Source organism: Carcharhinus amblyrhynchos, chromosome 15, assembly GCF_965287045.1.
Source record: "Carcharhinus amblyrhynchos chromosome 15, sCarAmb.v2.hapA, whole genome shotgun sequence".
NCBI classification, from domain to species: domain Eukaryota; kingdom Metazoa; phylum Chordata; class Chondrichthyes; order Carcharhiniformes; family Carcharhinidae; genus Carcharhinus; species Carcharhinus amblyrhynchos.
This window is the reverse complement of record NC_137338.1, coordinates 63,674,892-63,682,939: the sequence shown is the minus strand read 5'-3', so window position 1 is coordinate 63,682,939 and position 8,048 is coordinate 63,674,892.

Below are 8,048 nucleotides of genomic sequence, written 5' to 3'. Positions count from 1 at the left end.
CCATGGAATACTTGCTTCCCTCCCCACCCTGCTTTCTTTTACAGCTAACCTCCCCTTTTTGCTTTTGTACTTTTACACGGTCAAGATCTGATTGATGCCTGCTCAACAATTATCAATGGGGAGGAGAAAGAGCAACTACATAGGAATGATAAGGAGGCACAGTTATTTGACTTTGCACCAGCCCAGATACTGGCATTGTGCAAACTTCTAGAAAATTGTGTACAGTCAGAATCAGCTTCTAGTGAATCACCAGCTGTTGTCAGGTCAGGGAGGTAGGACAGCTTGTGTGCAGATACCCTTGAGGACAAGATTACAGATGAACTCTGATGCAGGAAACTCATATGAGGATCTCATTGGATGGACTACAGGAAAATGCTGATGTTTTGATTTGATTTATTATTGTCACATGTATTAACATACAGTGAAAAGTATTGTTTCTTGCATGCTATACAGACAAAACATTCTGTTCATTGAGAAGGAAATGAGAGAGTGCAGAATGTAGTCGTACAGTCATAATTACAGTCATAGCTAGGATATAGAGAAAGATCAACTTAATGCAAGGTTAGTCCATTCAAGAGTCTGACAGCAGCATGGAAGAAGCTGTTTTTGAGTCGGTTGGTACGAGACCTCAGTCTTTTGTACCTTTTTCTCAAAGGAAGAAGATGGAAGAGAGAATGTTTGGGATGCATGGGGTCCTTAATTATGCTAGCTGCTTTGCCTAGGCAGTGGAAAGAGTAGACAGAGTCAGTGGATGGGAGGCTGCTTTGCATGATGGATTGGGCTACATTCACAACCTTTTGCAGTTCCTTGCGGTCTTGGGAGAGCAGGAGCCATACCAAGCTGTGATACAACCAAAAAGAATGCTTTCTATGGTGCATCTGTAAAAGTTGGTGAGAGTCACAGCTGACATGCCAAATTTCCTTAGTCTTCTGAGCAAGTAAAAGCATTGGTGGGCTTTATAACTATAGTGTTGGCTTGGGAGGACATGGAAAGGTTGTTGGTGATCTGGACATCTAAAAGCTTGAAGCTCTCAACCCTTTTACATAAGAACATAAGAAATAGGAGCAGGAGTAGGCCATCTAGCCCTTCGAGCCTGCCCCGCCATTCAATAAGATCGTGGCTGATCTGTCGCTGCTCAGTTCCACTTTCCCGCTTTCTCCCCATAACCCTTAATCCCCTCTCTTATCAAAAACCCATCAACCCGCGTCTTAAAAATATTTAGCGAGGCAGCCTCCGCCACTTCAACGGGCAGAGAATTCCAGAGATTCACCACCCTTTGAGTGAAGAAGTTCCTCCTCAACTCCGTTCTAAACCGCCCCCCTTTTATCTTGAGGCTGTGCCCCCTAGTCCTACTGTCTTTTTTGAGCGGGAAGAGTCTCTCCACCTCTATCCTATCCATCCCATTCATCATCTTAAACATCTCAATGAGATCTCCCCTCATTCTTCTAAACTCTAACGAGTACAAGCCCAGTTTATTCAGCCTCTCCTCATAGCTCAACCCCCTCAACTCCGGTATCAGCCTAGTAAACCTCCTCTGCACTCCCTCCAAGGCCAAAATATCTTTGCGCAGGTGCGGCGCCCAAAACTGCGCACAGTACTCCAGCTGCGGCCTCACCAATGCCCTATACAGCTGCAGCAAGACCTCCCTACTTTTATATTCAATCCCCCTCGCTATGAAGGCCAGCATCCCATTCGCCTTCCTGACCACCTGCTGCACCTGAAAGCTGGGTTTTTGCGACTCATGCACAAGGACCCCGAGGTCCCTCTGCACCGTCGCCTGCTGCAGTTTTTCGCCCCGTAAGTAATAGTCCTTCCTACCATTCTTCCTACCAAAGTGGACCACCTCACACTTGCCAACATTAAATTCCATTTGCCATTTCCTGGCCCATTCGCCCAGCCTATCTAGATCCTTCTGCAGACTCTCCACACCCTCAGCACAATTTGCCGTTCCCCCAATCTTGGTGTCATCAGCAAATTTCGACACCCTACACTCGGTTCCCTCCTCCAGATCATCTATATAAATGGTAAAAAGCTGAGGCCCCAGCACCGACCCCTGGGGAACTCCACTAGTCACCATCCGCCAATCCGAATAGCACCCGTTGACCCCCACTCTCTGCCTCAAGTTTTTACTTCATCCCCATTGATGTAGTCAGGGGCATGTTCATATGACAATGCATACTTGGATTCTTGGTGCAGTGATAGGCCTATCAGACTGTTTCCAGTACAGAGGTGTCATGTTCCAACGAACTGGGTGGTGAACATCACACAGAACTTGGAGCCCATTCTTTCTGCAGAAAGTAATGGACTGCAGCAACTGGCGATAAGGGACTAACATCTATGAAGATTTATTAACAATACACAACAGGTGGGTCTTACATGCTGTGTGTCTGCTAGCCCCCAGGGAAGAACTCCTGTGCTACAGACACAGCGTCATCTGCATTATCCAAGTGTCCAAATGATGACCTGGTCCACATCTTCCCTGTTTTAAGTTGGGACAACCGGCGGTAAGAGGTGTAACAATGTAACGGTCACAAGGTATGAACTATTTACAACATAACAAGTTAAATAGGGCTCACAAAGCTGTTTACATTACACAAAGCATTGATTGGGCTGCTGTAGCAGTGCATAGCCCTTCACATCTCTTCCCCCTCCCTCCTTTATAATACAAAGTCCATTTGTAGACTATTTCACCACATAATACTTGAATCTTGTATTCTGTTTACTCAGGCATCTTGAGTCTGTAAATTGTGCCATTTGGCTGTGTTGCGATGCCATTAATTATCCTCAGTAATTATCCTCAGTATTGATAGCATCAGATGTCCTTGCAGTGTACCCAGTGACTGCATGGCTTGCTGTATTGGCCTCAGGAGGAGCCTTCATTTCCATTGGTGGAGGGGGTCTAGATTTCAGGCTGGATACATTGAGCTGTGTCATGTGAATGGTGTTGGTTCATATATTTGCAGTTGATGTTTTTTTTATGGAATGAGCACCATCCAAGGTAACTACATCGCTGTTTGGCTATGGAGCATGGCTCTGTACCACTGTCAGTTTGTCAAGGTCACATGTGCTTTGGATCTTGTCTATTGGCCAGGTTCTAAATGGCAGAGTCAGGGAGAAATGTCCCTTCATTGCTGCTTCATTAAGGGCATCACTAATGGTTTCCACTTTTGGTGACAAGAGGGCCTTGGTGATGGGGATTGTGATCCTGGTGCGCTTGGAGAACATTCATTGTGTTGACAAAGGTAGGCCTGTCTTGGCACATTTCGAAGGCTGAGAAGTACAGCGTAGAAATTAGTTGTGTCTCAGGCATACTTCTCAAGTAAGTACTTGGCAGAGCTTGTTCTGCCAGAATATTAGACTGTTGGTATAGGGGGCTGCTGTCAAAATCCCATGTGTGTGCAAAGTCCTTGAACTCCCTGGAGATGAACTGGTGAGCGTTATTCATCATTATCTTCTGGTAATAGGACAATGTTATGAAAGAAATTCTAAGTCCAGCACAAGCATGAAAATGGGAGGAGTTTTTGGTATGTCTTTGGGCAAGTCCAAATGTGCAATCTTATGCACTTAGAGCAGAAAAAACCATCAAAATCTGTTTCTCACCTGTAGGGGAAGGGGGTAGCAGTGGCTTAGAGCAACAAAGGACACCATTGCATATGCACAGGTCTCTCTGCTCTAAGCAGCAGAGAGACTTGTTACGCAGTCCTCAAAGGCTGTGTGACAGCCTCCATGGCCTACCGCTACTGCAGAGGCCCATGGCTTATCATGACCCCACTCCACACCCAGACAGATCAACCCCCACAACCCACACTGCTCTGCACAGACCTATTTCCACGTCCCCCCCACCCTCACTCCATGATCTCTAATGCGGATTAGCAGCAGTCCCACCCACCAATCACTGTACAGAGTGTGCAGCGATTCACCCCGCAACAAGTGATCAGCCCACTCCAGCCCCCAGCAGGTCCTGTTCCCCTCAGGTCCCACCCCCTTGGCACTGCCCAGTGCATGGTGCCTGATGGGCAGTGCAAGCATGTCCAGTGGGTAGTGCCAGAGTGGCAGGCTGGCTCTGCCAGGATGGTACTGCTCAGAGGCACCCCCTTATCTTGGGTTGGGGGGTATTCCCAATGGCTTCCAGTTCTACCAGCGAGACCATCACATCTGGTCCCCATTGGTGGGAACCAGCTGTGATTCTCGCCTGGAAGAACCTCTCCCATCAGCCAGCAAAGCATAATAATAAGATTGCCTCCATGTGTGGTGAAGTGACTCTTGACTATGACTTTGTTGCTCTTCATGTCTGATAGGTGTTTTTAAACCAACTAGAGTAGGACTTGACTAGGACCAAGTGTTGTTTACTGTTCCAGTCAAAGATATCAGCCATCATGAGAGACCATGGTAGATTCGGGACCTCATGTAGACGTAGTGGTTCTTAAGCAGATTGAGTGCATTGCATGATGGACACCTGGATACTTCTGTCTCTATCTCTGCATATTGCAGGCCAGTATAGGGATTACTTTGCCTTGCAACTGGTTGCTTCAAATTCTGGGTGCCTTTGATGGAGTTGATGGGTATGGTAGCTCTGTGGGGAGGTAGGGATGACAAATCACTGTTCGCACAGTATCAGTCTGTCTTGTACAGTTAGCTGCTTTCACATAGAGAAGAAAGTGCAAAGCTCCTGGGGAAGCTCCTTTCAAGACTAGGGCAGTATTTCATCATGATGTCGAGGAGCTGCCTGCATTTGAGATCTGCCTGTAAGGTCATGGAGTTCCTAGATTCAACAAGATGAAAGTATCTGAATGGTCATGGAGTCATTGTCCTCCTCAGAATCTGCATAGTCAGTGGTGGATCTGGATATGGCTTCATGCCATTGGCTTTGAGCAAATGAACCTTATAGAGAGCCATGTTGTTGACCCTGAATCTGCATATAGAAATTTCTTTTGAGGACTAAACAATGACATACATAATATTCTTGCATTGTATGACTCCAGATCAGGATGTCACTGGCAATGATTTTGCAGGGTTTTCCTGTAAAGGATTGCTCCATACATCATTGGAAGACCTCACTTCATGGAAATCCCCTAGGGTATACAGAGGAAATGGTATCAGCCTACCAGAGACATGAATGTAGGGAGTTTTGAGGATTCTTCATCCAGCAGGATTTACCAGAACCCACACATTGCATCTAAGATGCTAAAAACCTTGTTTTATGAAGTTGTATAGAGTAATTGTAGATTGGGAGGTAGGAAGTTAGAATTTGGTGTTTGTAAAATTGTAAAATGCTAGGGGGAAAGCATTGCATTGTCCTATTAAAAGGTGGTGCTTTTTCTGTGCTCAGATTTAAAATGCAAGTACATAGAGAGCCCAAACTAAAACATTTGTGTGGAAAGGCCAAGCAGCAGCAGCTTTTGAATTTAGCCAATCAATTTGAGTCAGGAACTTAGATGCCAAAAACCTATTCAATTTAAATTTGATGGTTTTGACAACCTAGGACCAATTCTATTGTGGGAAATATTGATATATCATCATGAGTATAAAAGGGGACAGTGGGACAAAGAGGGGAGAGCAACTGCCACTTGCCAGACCTATCAGCTTTCAGCTCTCTCTCGAGAGAATTGCTGGCTCTCATAGCTTCATCTGTGTCTTAGAGAAAGTACCATCTAGATAGCAAAGATACCAAAGCAGAAAAATATGGAGATGGTGGCATTGGACTAGGGTGGGCACAATAAGAAGTCTCACAACACCAGTTAAAGTCCAAAAGGTTTATTTGGTATCACCCGATGAAGGAACAGCACTCTGAAAGCTTGTGATGCCAAATAAACCTGTTGGACTTCAACCCAATGTTATGAGACTTAATGCAAAGAAGAAAGAAGTTCCAGGCAGAAGAATCAACAGAAAAAGCCCAGAATATTCCAGAAGATACAAAACTTGGTTGTAATTTAGGGAGTGATTAAATTCTATTTTAATGAGTGGGTATTATATTTATTTGAACAGCATACCTTTAGAATCTTATTTTATTTGGGGATAGTTTAATAGAAGGGATTTATTCGATTTGTTAATAGTTAATTTGTTCACTGTTGGATAAATAAATTGTTACATGTTGATTTTAGAGTGAGTGTCAGGGATTTATTTCTATTTAACCATTAGAAGTTGCTGAAGAACAGATCACACCACTCCACACGTACTTTTTACAGATTACAGGACGACATACTCCTCTTTGGGCATTTTGGTGTTAGTTCTCAGAGGGGGATCTACCTCTGCTTTATCACACTTGGCATTGGGAATGTTCAACTTGTTCAATCATCTTCATGGCATGATAAGACCTCAGCAGCACCTTCTTGTTGTGAACTGGATCGATGCAGATCCTGTCTGTGCCACCTTTCTTTACTGCAGCTACAATTGCTGAAACCCACTCCGTGGCATGGTCTGTGGGGGCTATGACACCCACTCTTATCATCTGATTCAGCTCATTGATTACTTTCTATTTTATTGTCGGGGCACTGTTCTCGGATCACAGACCATGGATATCAATGTCATCTCTCCACCAAGAAGGATCCAATAGCATATAGTTTTATAGTGAAAGTGACTTTCACAGGTGCTGGGAAGGCCGTCCTCACCCTGCTTGGTTGGTGTGAAGGAGGTGGCATAACTCAGTGACAACCCTTTTTGAATTATATCCTCCTGGGGCACTTTCCTTGACTCAAGGCAAAGTAGGTGTGTTTACCCTGTCCTAACTATGTTATAGGTCGTGGGTTTTAGCAGAAGGAAAAGAATGTGGGGCAAGATTCTCCAGCCTCCCAGCCGCGTATTTCCCACTGGTGAGCGGTGGTGTGTTGTTTGCTAGTGGTGGGATTCTCCTGTCCCACTGCTGTCAATGGGAATTACCATTGACATCACCCCACACCAGTGGGAAATCAATAGGCAGAGATGTGCTGCCAGCGTGACTCTATATACAATACAATGCATCATTAATCATTATGCACAGTCAATCAGAAAATCAATTGGGGGGATTCCTATTTCTCTTTGGTTGGATACAGCGTTCTGTATTTTAGCTTCTATTTAATGAGAAGTAAGACCTGGATTTTCAATAGGCACTTCTTCTCTTAGAACTAATTCTGCATCATTCTCAAATGGTATAGTAGCTCAGACACAAGCTTCGTGCAACTCAGATTCAACCAAATCTTCCATTACAGAATTCACAATCAGGAACTAAAAAAGTTGGTACTTTTTGCGATGATTCAGATAAATCATTTTTGACAATTGGTGGAAGAGATTATGACCAGGGTATGTGGTGTTCTTGATTATGCTGGCTGCAGCGAGAAGAATAAATGGAGTTGACGGATGGGAGGCTGGTTTGCATTATGGACTGGGAATGTTCACAACTCTTTGTAGTTTCTTGCGGTCTTGGTCAGAGCAGAGGCATACCAAGTTGTGATGCACCTGGAAAGGATTGTTTCTATGATGCATCTGTAAATCATAGTGGACATGTTGAATTTCCTTAGCTTTCTAAGAAAGTAGAAGCACTGGTGGTTTTTCTTAATTATAGTATCGGTGTGGAGGGACCAGGACAGATTGTTGGTGTCTGCGTGGGTTTCCTCTGGGTGCTCCGGTTTCCTCCCACAGTCCAAAGATGTACGGGTTAGGTTGATTGGCCATGCTAAATTGACCTTTGTGTCAGGGGGATTAGTAGGCTAAATATGTGGGGTTAAGGGGGTAGGAGCTGGGCAGGATTGTAGTCAATATAGACTGGATGACCGAATGATTCTATGAATTGATCAGCATGGCATTGCCAAATTAATTCATCTTCAGTTTAATGGTGCAAGAAATTGGATCTGTTTTTCCTAAATAAATACTTATGCGCTAACACTCAATCTCTTTGTTGAAATGGATGTTGTTTTGCCCTCACTTCTCATCTAGCAAGTTAAGATTGTTGTTGTTACTGAGTTATACCACCTCCTTCACACTGACTTGGAACCTCAAAGCAGGGTGAGGAATCGCAAAAACTCAGTCTGCAGGTGCAGCAGGTGATCAAGAAAGTGAATGGAATGTTGGCCTTT